The 8,650-nt window shown below is 44.9% G+C and overlaps 1 pseudogene; it reads right to left on the bottom strand.

Moving 5' to 3' along the window:
- Positions 1-1,771: 1,771 nt before the first annotated feature.
- Positions 1,772-6,193, bottom strand: LOC130080419 (uncharacterized protein K02A2.6-like; annotated as a pseudogene).
- Between the last annotated feature and the right edge of the window lie 2,457 nt (positions 6,194-8,650).

The following is an 8,650-nucleotide window of genomic DNA, read 5'->3' as shown; positions in this document are numbered from 1 at the left end:
TTCTTGATTTTTTTTGCTATGATCACAGTGGGGACAAAATAATATATTTTGAAGAATGTTGGTAACCAGTGAATGTTTGGTGACCATTTATTTCCAATGTATGGACAAAAACACAGACATTTTTCAAAATATCTTCTTTGCTGCACTAAAGTAGAAAGAAACTCAAACATGTTTGGAACGATATGAGGGTGATGGTTTTCATTTTGTTGCTGAACCATCCCTTTAAGAAACTGGAATCTTTCCGTATGGTTGTAACAATTACGTTCTTTCTGTCTGCACCTGTTCTTGGTTATCCTAATTAGTTCAATCTTCTTCCACCTGCTGTTTAGTTCCCTCATTCAGCCTTGTGTATTTATACTCCCTGTTCTGTTCAGTCATTTGTCGGTTCTCGTTTATTTCAGTTGTGGTTGTGTCTGTCCTGCTTGAAACTTAAAAAGTAAAGTTTGTGTTTACCTTAAGGCGAGACACTACAGGTGAATAGGGTAATTTTTTTAACTAGCAGATATCACCATGAAACTTTCCCAGTTGATTACCTACATTAAGATGAGAAAAAATGTATTACAAGTTTTCTGTAATTTAATGTTTAAATATGCAAATTAGGCATTATCTAATAAAATATGCACTAAGTTGCATATATTTCAAAAAATGAAATCTGAGTATTGGATAAAGCCAGGTTCAAAATTCTTTTTTCATTGTGTTCACATATTAGATGGGAAAAAAATTACAGAGGGATTTATGGATATCTACTTTTGTTATGCTATAAATCAGAATATACTGTCAATAGCCTTAAAAAAATGATTTTTGCCATGTTTTTTGGAATAAAATGTTATATAAATCGGGCTAGGAATAATATATTTACAAATCCCTCTGTAAATGTCTTCATAATATAACTAGGTACAAGACTGGAAAGTTTGGTGTATATAGGTGCTACCGAAGTGGAGATTTCGGACTTTGAGTATGAGAGAAAAGTCATTTTGAGAAAACGGGCTTTAAAGATTTAGCATCAGCCAATGAGATTGCGCATTTGCGCCCTTTTACTTTCACGATTGGTTGCTGATAAAAAGGAAATGACCATATTTGGATCCGACAACATTGTACAAGAGAGAGAGAGCTTTCTAACGGTGTGTGTGATGACAGGGTGCAGATCGTGATCGCGGAGCAACGGATGATTTACAACGCCAACTTTTGATGAATTTATGAGAAATCTACAGACGCAAACAGACAAAGTGTAGTAAAATAAAGACCTAAATGTGTATTTCGGACTTTTTTTCACCACAAGTCTGAAAGAAGACATGTTTTTGAAGACAAATATCCCGAAATCTCAAAATTGACCAGTGAAAAAAAATGTTTTTGCCTGCCGTGTCTCGCCTTAATCATCGTCTCGTGCCTTCACCACCACAGCGTGACAATGGTTTCCTTAACAATTTTCCTGCACCTGAACACACAATATCAGCACAAAATTTGATGACTTTTCATATCCTCCTGGGACCCAATAATAGACTTTTGTCCACTGTAGTGGACATTATATTTTAGTGAATTTCTCTTGACATCATACATGTCACATGACACTGTAGTATACTTGAATAACATGAGGAGACGGTTGTCAACTTTTGAATCTTTACTGAACAAGGCAACATCGACGTACATCTAGCTCGAGTCAACACCAGTGAACATACTGGCCAAAAACACATATATCCCCCCAACAGCCACGCCCTCCCCAGGCTCTTAGCCTCTTAAAGGAACCTCACTATTTCAATAGTCAGTCAATACATTACACCCCTTTTCCCCAGTCCACAAAGTCTGAAAATCTTCTTGGAGGGCGATGCTCTCTTACAGGGTACCTCCGAGAATGAGGGGAATCAGACATGCCCTCAACTCCAGCTCCAGTAAGGTCAACAGCAGGGTTTCCCACATCTAACGCAGGCGGCGGTAACTCAAGCATTTCAGCGCCTGGGGACTCAGGCGGATGGACAGTATAGCCATCTGGCTCAGGCCTTAATTGGTCGGACAAGGGTGCCGTCCTGTCCAGCAGCTGATCAACATGTCGTCTGTGCATTTGCCCATCACGCGCTCTGACCTTGTATGACAGGGGACCTGTGACATCTACAATGATTCCAGGCATCCACTTAGAATCTCTGGTGTAGCTTCTCATGTACACCAAGTCCTTAGGTTTAAACTCTCTGACTGTGCCAGGGCATTTTTCAGCATTCAGCTCATGTCTGTGAAGCATATCACCATCATGATCAGGGTGCAGACGATCCAGGGCAGTGGTGAGTCGCCGATTCATGAGCAACTCAGCAGGACTTTTCCCAGTTGATGAATTGGGTGTGACGTGCTGTGACAACAAGAAACGAGCGAGTCTGGTCTGCCACTCGCCCTTGGTTATGTGAGACAGGGCCTCCTTGGTTGTCTGCACCATGCGTTCAGCTTTACCATTTGAGCTTGGGTGATAGGGTGCTGTAGTGACATGTCGAATGCCGTTGCGCTCGGCAAACTCTTGGAATTCTGCAGAGGTGAACGAAGCACCATTGTCTGACAATGATGACATGGAACTCATCAGAGACACCTCCAGCCACTTGCTATGTGCATCAACCACTACGAGGAATATTTTGCCCTGAAAAGGGCCTGCAAAGTCAATATGCAGCCGGGACCATCTTTTTGTCGTCCACTCCCAAGGGTGAACTTTTGCCTTAGGAGGTGCATGACGTGACATTTGACAGGTTTCACATGCTTTAACAGTCTCCTCAATGTCTCGGTCCATGCCCGGCCACCACACATAACTCCTTGCGAGTCCCTTTATGCGTACAATCCCCGGGTGCGCATCATGCAACATAGCCAGTATTTCTTTCCTCGCCAAGTAAGGAACAACCACACGGCTTCCCCATAGCAAACAGTTCTTATGTGCAGAGAGTTCATGACGGCGCAAAAGGAATGGTTTGAACCGGCTATCCATTACATCAGCCGGCCACCCATGCAGCACCCAGCGCATTACTCGTGCCATGACAGAATCCTTGAGTGTAAGGTTAGCAATTCGCTCAGCATGCATGGGTGCTTCTGGCACCATTTCAAGTAGCAACACTTCCAATGGTGGTGGTGTAACAGCATCAGATGCTGGCAAGGGTAAGCGACTCAGGGCGTCAGCATTGACCATTTGTTTGCCCGGTCGGTAGCACAGCTCATAGTCGTAAGCTCCGATGATCAAACTCCAACGCAGCATCCGTGGTGAAAGGATGGCAGGCATTGGCTTGGAATGGTGCAGGAGTCCCAGCAGGGGTTTATGGTCTGTAAAAATCACAAAATGGCGGCCTGCGACATACTGGTGGAACTTTCTGACTGCAAAAACAACTGCCAATGCTTCCTTATCAATTTGGGCATAATTCCGCTCAGTGGTGGTCATTGTTCTGGAAGCAAAGCAAATGGGTCTCTCCTGGCCGTCACATCCCATGTGGAATAATAAAGCACCAAGCCCATAGGGTGAGGCGTCGCAAACCACTGCCAATGGTTTATTTTCATCATAGTGCACCAGCACTTTATCCGTTTGCAGCAACTCTTTTGCCTGAGCATATGCCATCTTGTGCTTCGCTCCCCACTGCCACGTAGCAGACTGGTCTAGAAGGCGGTGCAAGGGTTCCAAGACGGTGGCCTTATTGGGAAGAAAACAGCTGTAAAAGTTAAGCAGCCCCAAGAATGCCTGAAGTTCTGTTTTGTTCTGTGGGGGCGGAGCATTTTGGATAGCTTCCACTTTCTCACGGGTTGGCTTGATGCCATCTTTATCCACTCTAAACCCCAAGAACTCCACTTGAGTAGCAGCAAACATGCTTTTCTCTTTTTTTAGTCACAGCCCAGCTTCAGCGAGGCACTTCAGTACGGCTTGTAGCCGTGCGTTGTGTTCTTCCATGGTTTTGCCCGAAATCAGGATGTCATCCAGGTATGGCTGGACTCCTGGAATTGCTGCGAGCAAATTGTCCATAAATCTTTGAAATATTGAAACGGCCGTTGACACCCCAAATTGCAACTGTCGGGCCTGGAAAAGCCCACGGTGAGTGCTAATAGTCAGTAAGTCGGCTGCGTCATCATCCACTGGAAGCTGCTGATAAACTTGTTTCAAATCAAGTTTAGTGAAAACTACTCCTCCAGCTAGCTTCGAGAACAGCTCAGATGCTGTGGGTATAGGGTACACGTCAGGCTTAACAGCTGTATTCACAGTACAGCGGTAATCACCGCAAATCCTCAGACCCCCATCTTTTTTTGCTACAGCCACTAGGGCTAGACATTGGGGTCCGGCAAACCCCAATGTCCTGAAAAACCTCTGAATATTCAGCCAGTATTTTCTCTACAGACTGCAGCTGTACACTGTGTACTCCTTCCACTGATATTCCCAGGGCATCAAACCAGTCCCGTCCCAACAGACTAGTGCCCTGGCCCTGGATGACGAACCAAGGCAGTGTGTTTCGTGTTCCTTTGTACGTTACCTCCACAAATATTTTTCCCTTCACTTCCAAGGCTGCCTGTGACCACTGCTTAAGTATTCCATTGTTTGCATGTATTTCAGGGGGTTGGAAAGGCCACAATGAGTGATAGGTATGCTCACTAATCAAGGAATAGGCTGCTCCTGAATCCACTTCCATTGTGTGTGCTTGTTTGTTCAGTATAACAGTGGCCAGATATGGCCTCTGCCCCCCTCTTTCTGCTTTAGTAGTGGTGCTGTAAACAGAGTATTCATTATTTTCTTTGCGTGTTATAACGTTTGTGTAACGTTCTTCTGAGCTGGTTGCATCCTTGTCAGTACCATGTTTAGTCTTTGTTAAACATACACGAGATATGTGTCCTCTTTTTTTACAGTAATGGCACACAGCAGTGGAAAACCTACAGCTTTGTGGGCTGTGCTGACCACCACATCTGAAGCATGGCTTGTCACGTTTAGGATTTTCATTTGAAACTGCTGTCTTATGTACTGATGCATGTGCATGGGCTGCATAATGAACATCATCCTCCAGCCGTGATTCGTTTTGATGCTGACGAAGTAGGCGAGCATTTAACAATGCTGTTTCAGCAGCTAGTGCCTTGTCTTCTGCCTCTTTAAATGTTAGTGTAGGTTCAGCCAGAAGGCGTCGCTGAAGCGCCTCATCCATAACCCCGCACACGATTCTATCACGCAGCATTGCTTCTAACTGATCCCCAAAAGCACAGTGCTTTTAAGGTTTAAGGCAGCGACAATGTTTGCATAAGACACAGTAGAGGGTTGCGTTGGGGCAAGCACCGAACGTAACGTGGAATACGTTTTTGCACCACACACACTGAGCAGCACGGAGCGTTTTTTTGCATCATCCTCAATATCATTTGCATGAAAAAAACATTCCAGTCGTTCTGTGTATTCTTCAAAAGAGTTACTCGAGCATTCGTCAAACTCTTCAATACGGCCGAGTGTAGTCATGTTCGCTTCCAGATGGCAAATTATTTCACTCACTTGAAAAGTCGCACCATATGAACTTATCTCCACACAGTCGGTCTGAATCCGCTCGTCGCCAGTGTAGTATACTTGAATAACATGAGGAGACGGTTGTCAACTTTTGAATCTTTACTGAACAAGGCAACATCGACGTACATCTAGCTCGAGTCAACACCAGTGAACATACTGGCCAAAAACACATATATCCCCCCAACAGCCACGCCCTCCCCAGGCTCTTAGCCTCTTAAAGGAACCTCACTATTTCAATAGTCAGTCAATACATTACACCCCTTTTCCCCAGTCCACAAAGTCTGAAAATCTTCTTGGAGGGCCATGCTCTCTTACAGGGTACCTCCGAGAATGAGGGGAATCAGACATGCCCTCAACTCCAGCTCCAGTAAGGTCAACAGCAGGGTTTCCCACATCTAACGCAGGCGGCGGTAACTCAAGCATTTCAGCGCCTGGGGACTCAGGCGGATGGACAGTATAGCCATCTGGCTCAGGCCTTAATTGGTCGGACAAGGGTGCCGTCCTGTCCAGCAGCTGATCAACATGTCGTCTGTGCATTTGCCCATCACGCGCTCTGACCTTGTATGACAGGGGACCTGTGACATCTACAATGATTCCAGGCATCCACTTAGAATCTCTGGTGTAGCTTCTCATGTACACCAAGTCCTTAGGTTTAAACTCTCTGACTGTGCCAGGGCATTTTTCAGCATTCAGCTCATGTCTGTATATCACCATCATGGGGATCAGGGTGCGTCAAACTCTTCAATACGGCCGAGTGTAGTCATGTTCGCTTCCAGATGGCAAATTATTTCACTCACTTGAAAAGTCGCACCATATGAACTTATCTCCACACAGTCGGTCCGAATCCGCTCGTCGCCAGTGTAGTATACTTGAATAACATGAGGAGACGGTTGTCAACTTTTGAATCTTTACTGAACAAGGCAACATCGACGTACATCTAGCTCGTAGGTGTCCTGTAAAGAGCACATTCAGGACTTTTCAGAGATACCAAATGTTTGGAGGTTTCACCATGAAAACAACTTCTCCTTGGTCTTTAAAAATGTCTGACATTAATTTAGTGATCAAATATAGCATTCTTATGGAAATATGATAATATATTGTAATTATAATTTAAATTGGACTACTTTTTCAAATTGTATTTCATAAAACAACATCTCAGGAAAATGTTAAGGGGTTTCAAATAAAAAAAAACTTTCTGTTACAGAACAGGGCATTGATTTCAAACGTATCCACTGTAGAGGACATCAGGACTTAAATCATGTTTATCAGGCATTCTGGGAGACACAACAAGTGAATATGGAAATAAATTATACATCAATATTCCTATGAAATATAAGATATTATTATTAAAATGTTGCCAATTATTACTCCCAATTATTACACTCCACAATGTTGCTCCAAGAACACATTAATGTGCAAATTAGATACAGTGAATAGATACATTGCATTGAATGGGAATATTCATTTATGGCCATTTTACCCACATATTGCAAAAAGTAAAATGGTGTATCAATTCATTCCATTATTTCTTTTATAACATAGTTGAGAATAATCTTTATACAAATTTTGATTGAAAAAATCCTGAAACCCCAAAATTTATTGGTGATTGAAAAAAAAAATCCCATTGTTCCCTTTCGAGGGAACTCTCGATGCGTCACTTGACGCTTTGGGAACGCCCCCAGCGTGCATGCGTCTGAGCATCAATGTCAACTAGTCCAATGGAAAGAATGAGCGTCACGGGCGGGTGACGTCATGACCAGGAAGGGATAAAGGCTCATCCGGTTAAACGCGGCATTAGCTTCTGTGTCTCAGCAAGCGATCTGTGTCATTTTGTCTCTGTCTATTTACTGTTGTCTGTAGCGGGAAAGGATGGAAACTAAACAAGTGTACAAACAGTGTGCTTCTCCCTGCCCGCGTTATTTAACGGGTGGGGACACACACGAGCTTTGTGTCGTTTGTTTGGGAGTGGAGCATGCGGTCTCAGCCTTCGAGGGAGCTGAGTGCCAGCATTGTGAGATGTTACCGCTTCGCATGCTCCGCTCTCGCCTGTCACTCTTTGATAAAGAGAGTGGGCAGGCTCGCGATCCGCAGGGATCAGGACCCGCGTCTGCTGAGGCAGCGCGGAGATTGCATTCCTGGGGATCGCAAAAGGAACTTTCGGAGGGGTTGGAGACGGGTCCGAGGGCTCTTTCTCCTTCCTTACCCGAGAGATCCAGCGCTCTCCCCCCGGTGTCGGAAGCACGCTCTGCGGTTTCTTCCGCCCGGGGAGAGAGCCCTCCATTACTTCATTGCTCTTCCTCCGAGGAGGTTGATGCGATGAGTTTGGAGAGTGAAAGCACACACATGGGGGAAAGAGATTCACAATTTATTTCCCCAGCATATGATGAGCTGGTGGATGTTATGTCGCGGGCTGTAGAGAAATTAAATATTGAATGGCCATCTGAGAAGAAGGGCGCTCGTCCTAAAAGCAAATTAGATGAGCGCTTTTTATCTTCCACCACATTATCTCCACCACGAGGGCTTCCATTTTTTCCCGATTTGCACAATGAAATATCTAAATCGTGGAATAAACCTTACTCATCACGTCAATAAGAGGGCTGAAAGAGTATGGTTATGAGGCGATGCCCCAGGCGGAAGAGAATTTAGCCAGTTATCTTTCCCCTGGTCCCGCATCGTCTCTGAAAGCCTCGGCTTTGCCCACTAGACCGCTCAAAGCCACTTCGGTGTTAGTGGGCAAAGCTTATACGGCAGCAGGTCAAGCTGGAGCATGTCTGCATACTATGGCAGTGCTCCAGGCTTATCAAGCTGACCTGCTGGGGGATCTGGATAGTAGTGAGGGAGTCAGTCATGACGATATTCGTGAACTTCGTCGGGCTACCGATCTTTCTCTCAGGGCTACTAAGGAGACCGCCAGAGCAATTGGGCGGTCTATGGCAGCCTTGGTAGCTACTGAGAGACATTTATGGTTAAATCTGTCTGAAATTAAAGAAAAAGTTTGAGCTTTTTTATTAGATGCTCCGCTTGAACCTTCTGGTCTCTTCGGCGACGCAGTCCACGCGGTCGTCGAGAGATTTCAGGAGTCAAAGAAACAAGCTGACGTTTTAAAAAAGTTTATCCCTCGCCGGGTCCAGCCCCCTGGGGCTGCTGGGCGTGAGCAGCCCCAGCCGTCGA

The sequence above is a fragment of the Rhinichthys klamathensis genome, unplaced genomic scaffold (assembly GCF_029890125.1).
Source record: "Rhinichthys klamathensis goyatoka isolate OS25496 unplaced genomic scaffold, OSU_Roscu_1.1 h1tg000035l_1, whole genome shotgun sequence".
NCBI classification, from domain to species: domain Eukaryota; kingdom Metazoa; phylum Chordata; class Actinopteri; order Cypriniformes; family Leuciscidae; genus Rhinichthys; species Rhinichthys klamathensis.
The sequence above is the reverse complement of the archived record's forward strand: the minus strand, read 5'-3'. Positions and strand labels throughout refer to the sequence as shown.